The sequence below is a fragment of the Marmota monax genome, unplaced genomic scaffold (assembly GCF_021218885.2).
Source record: "Marmota monax isolate L192 unplaced genomic scaffold, Marmota_monax_Labrador192_F-V1.1 WCK01_AAM20220418_F8-fsc00027, whole genome shotgun sequence".
Taxonomy (NCBI): domain Eukaryota; kingdom Metazoa; phylum Chordata; class Mammalia; order Rodentia; family Sciuridae; genus Marmota; species Marmota monax.
The window spans coordinates 16,743,007-16,757,786 of record NW_026694617.1 but is presented as its reverse complement, the minus strand read 5'-3'; the positions used below and the strand labels follow the sequence as shown (position 1 = coordinate 16,757,786).

The window sequence follows — 14,780 nt, the reverse complement described above, 5'->3', positions numbered from 1 at the left end:
TCTCTCAGTGTTTTGAGCAACAACCTAAACACCTTTATCAATGCCTGGAAATGTTCAAGGGCTCAGCTTGGTTCAAGCCTACAGGGGCAGCATGCAACTGGCTAGGTCACAGGTATCAGTGCCTTCTGTATTTTTTGGTAAGGACAGAGGAAAAAGTGAGAGGGGGGACCCTATAAGTTGATGATATTTTATTGTAAGTGCCTCTTCAGTTGGTTCTCCAGCACCAGGGGTATTTTGTTTTGTTTTGGCGAGTGTCCCATATGCCCTGTATTATGAAAACATTCTTATAGAACTTTCCTTGCTTAGATGTAGTATTTCTAAGGATTTCAAGGGGCCTAAACCAGGTTTACATTTAATTTCTCTGCCTGGATCCTGCACAATGTAAATAATATACAATACTTTCCCTTTATCTATGTTCTAGGACTCCCAATGGATGCCTGAAACCATAGATAATATATATATAATCCTATATATACTATGGTTTGTTTTTGTTTTTTTCCAGTACATAAATATCTGTGATAAAGTTTAATTTTCAGTAGTTTCTCCTTATCCACAGTTTTGCTTTCCACAGTTTCTCTTACCCATAGGTAACTGTGGTTTGATAATATTAAGTGAAAAATTCCAGAAATAAGCAATTTATAAATTTTAAATTGTATGCCATTCTGAGCAACATGATGAAATTTTGCACCATCTAGCTCTGATCAGCCCAAGATGGGCTATCTGTCCACTAGTCACTTAGTAGCTGTCTTAGTTTCATCAGATTGGCTTTTGCATTATCACAGTGCTGTATTCGAATAATCCTTACATAGTAGGCAAATGCTACATCACCATGCCTATATCAACCAGTTCACTTCATCTCATCAACTAGGCATTGTATCATATCACATGATCAATAACAGTGAGTACAGTACTATAAGATATTTTGAGAAATGTACATTTTCACATAACTTTTATTATAGTATATTGTTATAATTGTTTTTTTTTTTACTGTTATTAATGATCTCTTACTGTACCTAATTTAGACAGTAAATTCAGATATAATACAAGCACTTGGTGAGGCTTGGGACTTTAATGTCTCAGAGTCGATTTGTATTTCTACCCTTTTCTCTGGTTCCTTTAACTGGTGGATGTAATTTTTAGTTCTCTTTATACAGGTGAGGTATATCTTTGATGTTTTGAGCTTTATGCAGGAAATTCAGTTCCAGCTTCTTGTGTCTGGAGGGATGAGGTCATATGTTCTGTAACTGGAAGTATTAAAACAGAGCTCCAGGACCCTGAGCATTTAATTGTGTGTGACTCCTGCTGAGGACATCCTCCTCCTATTTTTTCTTTGGCTTTGCATTTCTTCTTTAATTCTGATATGTGGAAATTTTCTTTTTCTAAAATGTAAAATTTGTCATTTCAATATTTCAATTCTATTTTATCCAACATCTCCATGTATGTTTTCAGGGGTGCTTGATGAAGGGATAGATATATTAGTCCAGTCTGTCATGGTACCAGAATTTCCACTGTAGATGCTCTTTATCCTTGTGTCATTCCTAACAATCCCTATTTCTCTAAGGCGCGTTGCAGTTTCTGAATTAATCCTCCCAACAGCTCTGAAAAATAAATATTGTTGTTTCCATTTTACTGAGGGGAAAACTGAGTGTAAATTTTAATCCTAGCTTTTGGACCATGAGTCCAGAATGTTTCATAGCTTGGATTTTTTACATGGAGAGATTGTCTGTTCTTGACCTTGTTGCAGCTCAGTTCCAGTCCCTTCCTTGTCCCTATCACTAGCTCTTTATCCCAGGCCCTCTGAGAGGCTGTCCTTCTGTCTAATCAAATGCAACCCTTTGACTCTAATGTTCCCACTCTTGTTTCCTCATCTGTCTACCTTATAAGGTAATGGGAAGGATCAGGTGAAAACACTCTGCAAACTGAAAAGTGCTATACAAAGGAAATGGGTACAATAGCAACAGGGGGTACTGGGACAGTACACAATAGGAAAGCAACCATTTAATGCCTTCCAAAGGCCAGGCAATGTATACTGTGATTTAAACATCTAACTTAATCCTGTAACAACCTCTAATGTTCCCTGTGCCAGCTCTCTCTTACCCAGTTTAGCCTCTGTGGAAATAAGAGGGGTACATAATGGGAATAGGCCAGGGGAAATAGAAATAGAAAAGAATAAATAGGGCTCGTCCGGGATTTGAACCCGGGACCTCTCGCACCCTAAGCGAGAATCATACCCCTAGACCAACGAGCCACTGGCAGTTGCATCTGGCCAGATGTGTCTTCCCTGCTACATCATCATCGTTATAGCAGCAATGATCATTTGTGGTCCTAGGAATGGCCTTTTTTCTCCTTCCAGGCTGGCTCCCAGCCCAGGCCGGCAGCACTCCAGCAAGCCTTGCTCCTGGATTCTCTTCTGCTCTTCCCCAGCCCACAGAAGTCACACACACACACACACACACACACACACGCCTGCCTCTGCCGTGGGGCTCCAGGCATATTTATTCATCCACATAGGGTTGGTGAAAGAAAGGCATGAAAGCATCTGGACCGGGATAATTACCACTGTCCTAGGCAACCCCAGGGCTGAGTGAGTCTGACTAGGAGCTTTCACAACAAATTAAGAACCATCCTTCTTTCTTATCTCATGATTAGACTACCAGAAAAAAAATTCTCCACACTCTTTAGACTCTTAGATGAGGACACAGAAGACTGTCGCAGCTCACCCCTGAGTAGGTGACATTTACTAAATTACGCTTGTTTCCTCATCTGTCTACCTTACAAGATGAGAGGATTATGTGAAAACACTCTGCAAACTGTAAAGTGCTATACAAAGGAAATGGGTACAATAGCAACAGGGGGTACTGGGACAGTACATAATAGGAAAGTGACCATTTAATGCCTTCCAAAGGCCAGGCAGTGTTTACTGTGATTTATACATCTAATTTAATCCTGTAACAACCTGGTAAGACTGATGATTACCCTCAGAGTAAGATAAAGAAGATTGTCTAGATTTTTAATCTGTATCTGTATTCATCTGAGTGCTTAAACTCACCTAAATTCAGCTTATTCACATTTATCTAAATCCAAAGCCTGTTTTAAATGTAGTATACACAGCTATACAAACTTTCTAGAAAAACAGAGATAGGGACTACATCCTATAGTATAGGATAGTATAGCCATATACTAAGTATAGCCATACGCCCCCTCCTACCCCCCAGCCCAGCCATCCTGCTTATTACCCTGCTGACAGAAGCTGTCTGGTAGAACTTGCTCACTGCATAAGGGAGGCCTGGATGGGGCTTCTTCAGGTGGGTAGGACCCACTCCAAAAGAGGATGAGAGGTGAGGCAAGGTCCTTGTAGGAGACCCTGTCGGCTCAGCCAGGCTCTTTCTTGTCCTTCCACTGTACCTATACCACATCCATCACACCTGGGGCCCTTGTTTTCTTCCAAGGAAGCTGCCCTCTGTGAGCTGGGAGCTCCATCAGGAAGAGCGCTGCCTTAGTGGTCTTTGGGTCTAAGCCAGTGTCCAGCCCTTGGCAATTCTAACAGTGCAGATTCTGTTTGTGGGCCTGTGAAAATGTTAACTAGGTCAGTCTCATTTAACCCTCAGCACAATGGCTGTAATCATCGCTTCCCAAAATGTCTGTGGAGTGCATGAATGTGTGGGAAAGAGTCTCACAAGTTGGCACAAAAAAATCACTAGTGGACACAGACACTCAGGCCACTCCTCACCACTTGGCTTGGAGAGGAGACCATAAATTTGGAGGGACCTGCTGGCCCTCTCTCCTGTTGAGCAGGCCTCCTTGGGAACATGTCCCTCTCTTGGATAGGTGGGGAGGAAAAGCCTACTTCAGAGAATGGATTGACCAGGATTCCTTTGTCCTCAGGCCATAAAGTTTTGTTATTTTCACATAGGAGTGTCTGAACCAGACAACTGGCTTTCCTCAATAACATGGTCAGAGCGAGACACAGCAGCTCATCTATTCTCAAATCGAAGAGACTTTTTTGGATAACTCTTTTTGAGCTTTAAACTGCCTTATAAATAAAAGCACACTTGACATGTCATCCTATGACCTCAGCACACATTCCCTAAATTGTTCCTCTTAGCGGGTATGCCAGGGAGTGAGGCTGCTCAAAGCTAGAGTTCCTGGGGGGACTTTACTGAAAATGTTTCTGAGCTGAGTCGAGGGTTGGGTCACAGCCAGTGCTTCTCTCCTGGGCGGGGGATGGTGGTGCTGTTGAATTGGGGGCAGGATTGTTCTTCTTTATGTAGCCTCTTTGGAGCAGCATTCTGTTCACTAAATACCAATAGTCCTTTCTCTGCTGTTACAACAGCCATAAAACACCTTGTGCCCTCTCAATGCCTCTTTCATGGTGGGGTCGGGATGGCGGAAGAGTGATGCTCTGGTAAGAATCCATTGGTATCTGCCTTCAATTTATTTCTAATATTACTGTGCCTTGATCCTTGAAGTAGAACTTAGGACTTCCATTGCTTGTTTGACTCTGCATTGAAAAAGACACAGATGAAATTCTCTAGGGAGATTTGTAGCTCTACCTCCAAAGCTTCCTATTCTCCCAGGCATGAGGATGGCTTTTTGCAAGGCAGATTCTTAGGTGAATTCTCATTTTCATAAGAGCCTGTCAACCCTTCCTTCATCTCATCACTTATGGGGAAACACTTAGGGGTCAGGATCCAACAGACAGCGCTGCCACAACACGTCTTCTCAAGTTCACTGTTACCTCCTCTGCATCAAAATTAGCAGAAAGCTAATGCTGGTGGCCTATCAAATGGATTACTGAGTAGCTGGAGGCTACTCCAGATGGGAGAAAGTAACTATTTTTATGGTTTGGTTTTTTTTTGTGTGTGTGTGTGTGTGTGTGTGCTTTTTGGATTTTGAGCTCTCAATCAATTTTTCATCTATATATATAGTTCACTCAAAATAAAAATTAATTTTTTAATATAACTTAAGATGTACAGTGTCAGCCCTACCAAAAGCAAGTAAAGCTGGAGGCTATAAAGGAAGTATTCTTGTGTGAGAGTGCCTAATATTGATCACAAGAGTCACAAATTTATCCTGAGTTAATTTGAGCCTGATCTCATAGTCCTACAAATCTTCTTAACCCCCTGCGTTGATAAACCTGATCTGTTTTTCACTGATAAGATTATAAGTTGCTGTCCTCATGGTTTTCAGAGACTGGCTGAAATACTAATTGTTTTTGTGCTAATTATTTACAAGAAAGTAATGCTTTTATTATGGGGCAGACTGCTCATAAAACATACCAAGTCCATTTGGAGAGTCTTTATTTAGCCAGCCAGCCAGCTGGCGACTACTCCCTGCAGGACCCGTGACTGTCTCTGCAAGGAACAGCCTGGAGCCTGAGCATTTCAGGGGCTTTAAAGGCAAAATCTGCAAAAACAAAACAAAACAAAACAAAACAAAAAAAAAAAAAAAAAAAAAAAAAAAAAAAAACAACACATCCAGGTTGACGCAGCTGCAAGCAAGCAGGGGGACAGAAGCTGAATTGAGCAGTTAGCAAAACAATGGTATTTCCCTCAGGACTTTCCAGGTTGGCATAGCAGCAAGCAAGCAGAAGGGAAGTGGGTCAAAAAATGATCCTAGTTGAGTACAAGTTAGAGAATGGTTACTAACGTCTAGATAATCAGTCTCTGACAAGAAAAATGGGAACCTAAGAGAGAACAATGTTACATTGTATAAGAATTGCTGTTTTGTGTTGCCAAACATGCTTTGCTAAGCAACTATTGATGGTACAGAGGCAGAGTGTTCCCATGGGACAAGCATTTCTTATATGACACGGAGTCTCAGGGTAAAATGGAATTTGGACATAGCCTGGCCATAACATGTTGTCTTAGTATGATCCCTGCCTTATGTATGCTTTGTCCAGTCACCTGCCATCTGCCTCTGTGGACCTCTGGACTGCTCTGATCCTGAATGACCTTAACTGTCCATACTCCATCTGATAGAGAACAAGGATTTTAGGTTACTTCCCCCAACTTTGCCCCTCTCAGAAGGCAGCAGTTTGGAGATGTCCTTACCCATTTTTCCATAGCAATGGAATGTAGAAATTGACAGTGGGAAAATGTAACAGTGGACCACTTTATGCTTTGAATATAACCCTTGATGCTCTGCCACTACAACTTAGTTTTTAAATGGACATATTTCCTTCCCTTCCTCTCTCCCCCTCCATACTCTCAGGGGAAACAGGATTAACTTTCTTCCCCTTCCTAGGCAGATTTATCTGTCCCTGAGTACACACCCACCAAAGGGACCAAGTAATCTAGACTATAGAAGATCTCAGAAATGACTCTCCTAAATTAATAAGGGAATTACAACTCCAGACAGAGAACACATGGAATGTAGTCTTTGAGTCACCTCTTTAAAAGCCCCCTGTTCCTGCTGATGGGTAGAACGCAGCCTTTGGGACAGAAGTCTCCTGTGTTTCTCCTTTGCTAGCAAAGAAATAAACCTTTTTTTTTTCTAAATAAATAAATAAATATAAATAAAATACTAACAGAAGCAATAATTAAGAGAGAAGTGCACTCTAAGCCTCCAGATTGCCAAAATTTCCTCTGGATCAGTGGAGCAGAGCCTGTGGCCTCACTCACTAGCAAGTTCACAGCATGATCATATTTCAAATTCATTCCTGACTCTTTAACTCTTCCATGTTGTTTCTTTCTCATTCTTGCATTTGATTCATGGTTTCTTTATGTCATACTTCCTGCAAGCCTCCCTTAATCTATGTCTGGATAAAGAGGGGATACAAACAAATAAACTCCTAATGATAATGAGGGGGAAAAAACCCTCCTGAAGCTATTCAGAAAATATCTACTTTACTTTTTTCTGGACAATTAGAATGACTGGAAAAACAAATTGCCTCTTGACTATTTTCCATTCAATTCTGGGCATTTATAAGTCTAAACCTAAATCAGAGCAGGGCAGGGGTGCAGTAGAGAACAGGGATTTTATCTCTGCCTTGGTTAATATGACTAGGCAGGTAGTGATAGTTTGGGTAGAGATCAGGGATGTGTTAAACATCCTCTGAAGCACAGGACTGCCTCCACAACAAGTAATTATCTGGTACAATATATCAATAGTGCTGAGGATGAGAAACCTGGGTCGGAATATATATCACATGACCTTCCATAAAGGCTTAAAGCCTCCGTGTGTTGTTTTGTTCCTAAACTAATAAAGAAACTTTGACCTGGAAAGAGCACTGTGTCTATTATATGCACTTGAATGCATCCATTTTTTATGTCATTACCCTCCATCTCACCTCATGCCCCGCCTCCTCCTACTCAATGGCTTCAATACCTTCGGGAAGTTTTGGTTCCGGGTGGATGCCAGTGAGACCCTGTGTTTGGGTGATGCTCTTTTTGGCCTGAGCTCCTCAGGGGAGCATCTTACCTGGGGCTGGGTTGTCCCCAGCTTGGGCCAGTTTTCCTCCCTCTGATGCTGGATGGGACATAGTAGCGGGGGATGGTCTGGGGAGGTGTCAGGATAGGGCTAGGAGAGGCCAAAGATGTAGCTACTTAGTCTGTAACAGTGGGAGTAGAAGGGCCCCAGTGTCTTGTACCCATGACAGTTAGACTCTCAGTTGCAAAGGTAGGTGCCTTGGCAGCATCCTGCACAGAGCAGAGGTTGATTTGCTCCAGTCAGGTTAGGCTAACTCACAGGCAATGTGCCCTGCCCAGGTATAGGTGCCTTAAAGTGGCCTCTGGCCCTTGTATTCTGGTGGGCTTGAAGCAGCCTTGCAATTTCTGAACCCTTGATTTGATCTCTTCAGTAACTTCCATGGGATCCTTTCTTTGTGAGCATTTGTATGGTGTTATGTTGTGCACACATGATAATGTCCGTCTTTCAAAAATAACTGACTAGGCTCCAATCTGTTCTTCTAACTTAGTGGTCAGGGGAACTCAGTAGACATCCCAGTCAGTCTAGGATATGGCTTTGGCTTTACTTTTATTTATTTATTTTTGGTACTGGGAATTTAACCCGGGGTGCTTTACCACTAAGCCATATCCTCAGCTGTTTTTATTTTTCAATTTTAAGAAAAGGTTTCACTAAATTGCTGAGGCTGGCTTCGAACTTGCAATCCTTCTATCTTAGCCTCCTGAGCTGCTGGGATTCCAGGTGTGCACCCCTATGCTCAGCTGGCTTTGCTTTTATTAACCCACATAGGTAGCAGAGAACTATGAGGCTGGAGGAAGGCTGGAGGCATGTCAAATCGCCTCATCCATTCTGGGTGACCAGTATATCCAAGGCTTTGAGAGCCAGCCTCCACAGGTGACTGGTTGGCCTAGTGGCCACTAACACTTCTATAAATGTGTAAAAAGGAAAATGGTAGAAAGCTGAGGAAGCTGGCTGGATTCACTATGAAAAAGTCATATCAAATTCCACTCATTTCCTTTTTTTTTAAAGAGAGAGAGAGAGAAAAAAATTTTTAATATTGATTTTTCAGTTTTCGGTGGACACAATATCTTTATTTTATTTTTATGTGGTGCTGAGGATCGAACCCAGTGCCCCGTGCATGCCAGGTGAGCGCGTTACTGCTTGAGCCACATCCCGAGCCCTCACTTCCTTTTTAAGAATTTTGATAGGGCCAATAAGATGCATTATCAAATGGGACCCTAAGGCAGATAGTATCTGGATTTCTGGGAAACATGTGACACATTCGTTGACGAAAGAAAGAATATCAACTTGAAAATAGTAGGAAGAAGAAGGAATGGCTGAAGAATGGCACCCAAAGTTGTGAACCAGGTATGAGGTCTTCAGTGGAGGGCCACAGTGCTGTGTCTCTGGCTTGTCTAATGCCCTCTCTCCTAGCAAAGAGGCTTGGCAGGGGAAGGGAAGAGGAGTGTCCCTATGCAAATGGGTTTCTTCTGCATGAATATGTTCTTTAGGGGAAGATCATATCTATCTTCAACTTGGGTTGAGTCAATAAACTCTGATGGTCAGCCAGGCTTAGAACTTTATTCTATTCCCTGGATCAGAAGGAATGAGGCCAAAAGGAGTTGGAAGAAGAGAAGTGGGAAGAAGGTCTGAATCAGTGGCACAGCTTCCCTTGCTTTCTAGTAAAGCATCTCTTAATAAATACCTGTGGCTGGGGCTGAGCCAAGCAAAGCAAGGATTTCATTTTTTTGTCCCCACCTAGGCTAGGATGAAAAGTAGAGCAGCAGAGCCTGTCCTCTGATTGCATGCTGTGTGACCATGACAGAGACCAGGTTGGGAGAACCACCAGTGGCCAGGGTGGACAGGCCTTGGGGATGTGCAGGACCTTGGAGAGGCAGAGTCCCAGCACCTTCTCCTATAACTACAGACCTCACAAGTCCATACTCAGAGCTTTCCTTCTAGGGAGCTCTTCCTCCTACTTGGGAGGATTTGTGTGCTATGTATTTAGAAGGTGACTTGAAGCCAACACACTGGTGAAACTTCACAGGGCTCTGGCCAAGCTGGAATAATGACACGCCCAACAAGATGAGATTTGGAGTGAACATAACGTCCAATCTACAGGCCCACTTATGTGACCTCATGTGTAGAAGGGATTGCTTTTATTGACTATGAGTTCACTGGGATGTGCACAGCTGCCAAAGAGTCCAGAGCAGGCTCAGACCCCATGATAACAGCCACGACAAAGGGGAAGGCATGCTCACCCCTGGCGCGGCCCCAGCCCTCTGCAGGATAATCCTGGACAGAGGCAAAAGGCCTCTGAGCCTGGGGCCTGCTCATACTTAGCCTGAAGATAAGGACATTCGTGTACAGAATAGAGTCTCTGGAGAGTGGTTGGTGATGGGGAAAAGAGATGAGGTGAACTGAGGGAGGGTCCAGGGGAGGAGTTAGTTGGGGAGGGTGCTGGGAAGGAGGGTTTGGTATCAGTACCAAGGAGACTTTTATATCTGTTGGAGCTGTCCAGAGATGGACCCAGTGGCCTCAGGAGGGAGGGAGGGTCCTGCTTCTAGCAGTAAATGTATATTTTGCATTTAATAGGCCCTGGTATAACAGCTTCATAGGGAATTTCTCATACAATCCTTCCAACAAACTGTGATATAGCACTAAGTTCCAATTTGCAGATGAAACATAGGCAGAGGGAGACCAGTTCCCAAAGTCACTCAGTTAATAAGTGATAGAGTACAGCTTCCAATCTGGGTAGTATGACTTTGGAGCCCCCATGACTCCTCACTGTGGTATTCTGTCTCCTGGTCCTGAAGAATTAGAGCATGGGCTGGAGAATGACGTTTAATGATTCACTCAAATATTCAACACAAAAATTAAGTACCTGCTATATGCCCCAGACTCTGTACCTGAGTTTGGGTAGAATGAATAAGACACAGACACTAGCCTCAAGGAGTTTATTGCCCAAATTAGCATCTTCTTTTAACTTCTCTTCCTATAGCTGCTCTGGTCTCCTTGGGCCTATCCCAACCCAAACACTGGGTGGCATTTCCATCTTAAACTATGTTGTCCTGTTAGAAGCTTGAAAGAGGAGAGAATATGCCAATCTATGCAACAGAAAGTTGACATGGACCTTGACCTTTTGAGGAATACCAGGGGCTTCATATAAATTTACTAGGTAACAATAAGCACCTCCATGGATTTCAGTTTCCCCATTGGCAAATATCTGCTCCTTACAAATCCCAAAATTCTAATTAGTTTTGAAACATACTTACCTCATTTTTAGTATCTAAGAATTTTCAAAATGGTGATGGTGAGTGATTCAGCAATTGTATTAATGAGTGAGTGAATGTGTGTGTGTGTGTGTGCGTGTCTCCAAAAGAAATAAAATCACTATATCAGAGAGATAACTGCACTACTATGTTTATTGCAGCACTATTCATAATAGCCAAAATAGGGAATCAACCCAGGATTCCACTGATGGATGAATGGATAAAGACAATGTGATATATATACATACATACATACACACACACACACACACACACCCAACAGGATGTTATTCATCCATAAAAAAGAATGGAATCCTGTAGTTTGTGACAACATGGATGAGCCTGGAAGACATTGAAATAAATATGAAATAATATGTGAAATAAACCAGGCACAGAAGAACAAATACCCATGTTCTGATTCATATGTGGAACAGTTGACCTCATACGAGAGTAGAATATTAATTATCAGAGGCCAGAAAAGGTAGGAAGAAGGCAGGGATAGAAAAGGGTTGATTAACAGGTACAAAAATACAGTTAGATAGGGGGGAGTACAGTACAGAAGGGAGACTATAGTGAACAAGGATTTATTGTATATTTCAAAATAGCCAGAAGAGAGGATTTTGAATATTTCCAATACAAAGATATGATAAATGTTCAGGATGACATTTTTTGCTAATTATCCCTGATTTCATCATTGCACATTGTATACATGTGTAGGAATATCACACTGGACCCATGAATATGTATTATTACAACATGCCATCTAAACGTTTTAAAAAGGGATCTGGGGGGCGTAGCTCGGTATCTCAGTGATATAGCTATTTGCTCTTTGCCTGAGGCCCTGGGTTTGATTGTCAGCAATGCACACACAAAAAAAGTTTAAAAAATTTTAAATGGTGATGGTAGCTAAATTCCTGCCATAAAGAGGCTGAAAAACTCCCTTTTGCCCAGTTCCTGTTGAGGAGTTGCTTGGAGAGAGGAGAGAGCTCTGTGTTCAGTTTTGCTTCTGATTTCACTGATTTTTCTCTATTCATTTTCAGTTTTATTACGTTATGCTCTTACCTTTAGTATTTCCTTTGTTTATTTTGGGTTTGTTTGTTTTCTTGTTTATTCGTTTGTTCATTCATCCATCCATCCATCCATCCATCCAGTCCTGGAGATCAAACCCAGGCCTCTCCACATGCAAAATACATGTTCTCCCACTGAGCTATACAGCTATCCCTTATTTTGGATTTAATTCTCTTTTCTTTTTCAGTTTCTTGAGTGAAAGTTTAAACTTCTTCTTTTCTAATATAAATATTTAAAGGTATAGATTTCTCTTTAAGCACTACTTAGCAGCATCCCTCAATTTTTTTTCTCCCCATTATTGGGGATGGAACCCAGGGGGACTCTGCCACTGAGCTCTACCACAGTCCTATTTTTATTTTGAGACAGGGTCTTGCTAAGTTGTAGAGGCTGGGCTTGAACTTACAATCCTGTTGCCTTGGCTTCCTGAGTTGCTGTAATTATAGGCCTGCCCCACCACCCCTGACTCTCAATTTTTTTTTTTTTTTTTGGTACAGGGAATTGAGCCCAGGGGCACTTAACCACAGAGCCGCATTCCTGGCCCTTTTTTTTGTATTTTTTGAGACAGGGTCTTGATAAGTTGCCAAGGCTGGTTTGATTGGTGATTTTTTTTTTTTTTTTAAATGTAGTGCTTGAGAATTGAACCCAGTGCCTCAAACGTGCAAGGCATGCACTCTACCACTGAGCTACAGCCCCAACCCTCCAAGGCTGGTTTGAACTCACATCCTCCTGCCTCAGCCTCCCAAGCTACAATTTAGATGTATATTCTTTTTTTTTTTTTAATAAGTGTTTGGAGAATGTCTAGATAGCCTTTTGTTATTGTTCTATCTTCAAGTTCACTGATCCTTTCTTCTGCTGTTCAATCTGCTATAAGACATCCAGTGAATTCTGCATTGCACATATTGAACAATTCCACTGGTTCTTTTTCATTCTTCCCATTCTCCTATTGAGATATGTTAACTCACAATGACCATTCCCCGTCCCCCTTCAGTCCTTCAGCTGCTTAAGGTCCTTTCTGCTGGTGCCGACTTCTAGGTTATCCATGGGTTTGGTTCTACAGACTATTTTTTCCTTTGGCTATGAGTCACACATTCCTATGGGGGCTCCCCGCCCCCCGTCATTTGCCTTTTAGTTTTTTATTGTATCTTAGACATTGTGGATAGTACACTTTGGAGACTAGATTTTGTTATCTTCCTGTGAGGAATGTTGAGTTTCCATTTAATAGACAGTTAAATTACTAGTTGATGACCTTGAACTAGAGGCTTCAAGTTTTATCCTTTGCTATTATGAGTCAGCTTTGGTTTTGCCTTAGACTCAGGGCAAATCTTTAGTTCTGGAACTAAATATAGATTTTAGCCTTATGACTTTGGGGAGTTTTATTTATTTTTTAATTATTTTTTTTATACTGGGGGTTTACCACTGAGCTATACCTCTGGCCCTTTTTATTTTATTTTTTTTTTTTATTTTGAGACAGGATCTCACTAGGATTTCCAAGCTGGCCTTGAACATTTAATCCTCCTACCATAGGCTCTCAGTGGCTGGGACTGCATGTGTTGCCATTATGCACAGCTTTTATTGGAGTTTCAAATGGAAAGCCTGAAGTGTTTACCCAGTTCTTGGCGGGATTCTTTTGTTTGTTTTGGCAGTACTAGGGATTGAACCTGGGACCTAGTGCATTCTGGACAAGTGTCTAACACCTCAAGTTGGAGGGATTCTAACTCAGACTTACTCTGTTGCAGTGGGTAGTAGTCAAAACCTCTGGTCAGCTCTTTCAGGTCTCCAGCTGTTACCATTTGCTGATCTCCTTGAAGTTTCCTCCATCCATAATTTGGCAATCGGCCTTTGATTTCAGGAGGATTTAATTAAAAGCAAAGGCTTCCCCTTTTGTGGCTTGACCATTCCAGGAAATCTATCTTCAGTTTTCAACTTCTCTAGAGTCCCCAAATCTGTCCTCTGACTCTTCAAGCCCTAAAAGGCTGGACTTTCTGCTAGAGTTCTAGCTGTCCTATACCATAGGAACTGGGAAGTACCCCCAAGAAAAAACTCATTTAAGTGTAGATGGTTCCTTTAAGGGTTGAGTCCCCTCGTTTCTGTGTGCTTTGTGATAGTTTAAGTGCTTTAATATAGTTGTTTTTCATGTTTTGCTGAGAGTTTATAATCTGCTACCTATGGGGGGTTCATCTAATAAACTACTGTCATTACTAGATGATCCTTTCACTTTGAAGTGTCCCTTTTAACTTATCTGTTCATATTCTACTGGGGTGGGAAGTGTCCCTTTTAACTTATCTGTCCATATTCTACTGGGGTGAGGAAGAAAACACATTCATAAAATATAAAGTGTGACGTTGAGTCCAAATGCAGTTGGAACTTTTACAGGGGTCACTGGGGCAAGCTTCCCAGAAGAGGTCTTTGAGATACACTGGGGGCTGAGCAGGATTTTAAGGAACAAATAGAGGATGAGTGTGGCAACTTGGGCTCTGCTGAGGGCAGGAGTTGACATAAATGTGTTGTGAGGACAATGAGAAGACCAACCTCAACCTGTCTAGACAGTGGGAAAGACACTGGGTAGGTTCGATATGAAGAAATGGAAGAAGCTGGCTCAAGGATGTCCTAGTCAAGCTGCCTCTGTTCTTCCATGGTTGTTTACAGTGTGCTCTCCACTCCCCACCCCTTCCTCTAGCTTGGGTCTGGTTCCCATTCTCTCTTGAAAGGGTGATTTAGATGGGCACCTTCCATAAAAGGGCAGATGAGGTTCAGAAATCTTTAGGGATATAGCTGTGCCAAAGCCAAAAGACACAGATGGAAGTATCTTCATTGAATATGGGTTAGCACATTCTAGGACTTAGCGAACCAGCATTGACTCATGCCAGCACCCAATATAGCATATTAGGTTCTGTGACCCCAATCTTTTGTCCTCTGAAGAACACACAATTGGCTTTAGGACCACAAAAGGTTTAGGCTGGGGCTTAGAGATCTCTTAATCCCAGACTTTGTCCTTGGGAGGCTTAGGATCATTCACAGAGCCCAAAAGTGTCT

At 42.1% G+C, this 14,780-nt stretch overlaps 1 non-coding gene across 1 annotated transcript; it reads right to left on the bottom strand.

The window, feature by feature from the left end:
• Positions 1-2,176: 2,176 nt before the first annotated feature.
• Positions 2,177-2,248, bottom strand: Trnap-agg (transfer RNA proline (anticodon AGG)). The gene has a single exon. It is a non-coding gene; the product is annotated as a tRNA-Pro (tRNA).
• Between the last annotated feature and the right edge of the window lie 12,532 nt (positions 2,249-14,780).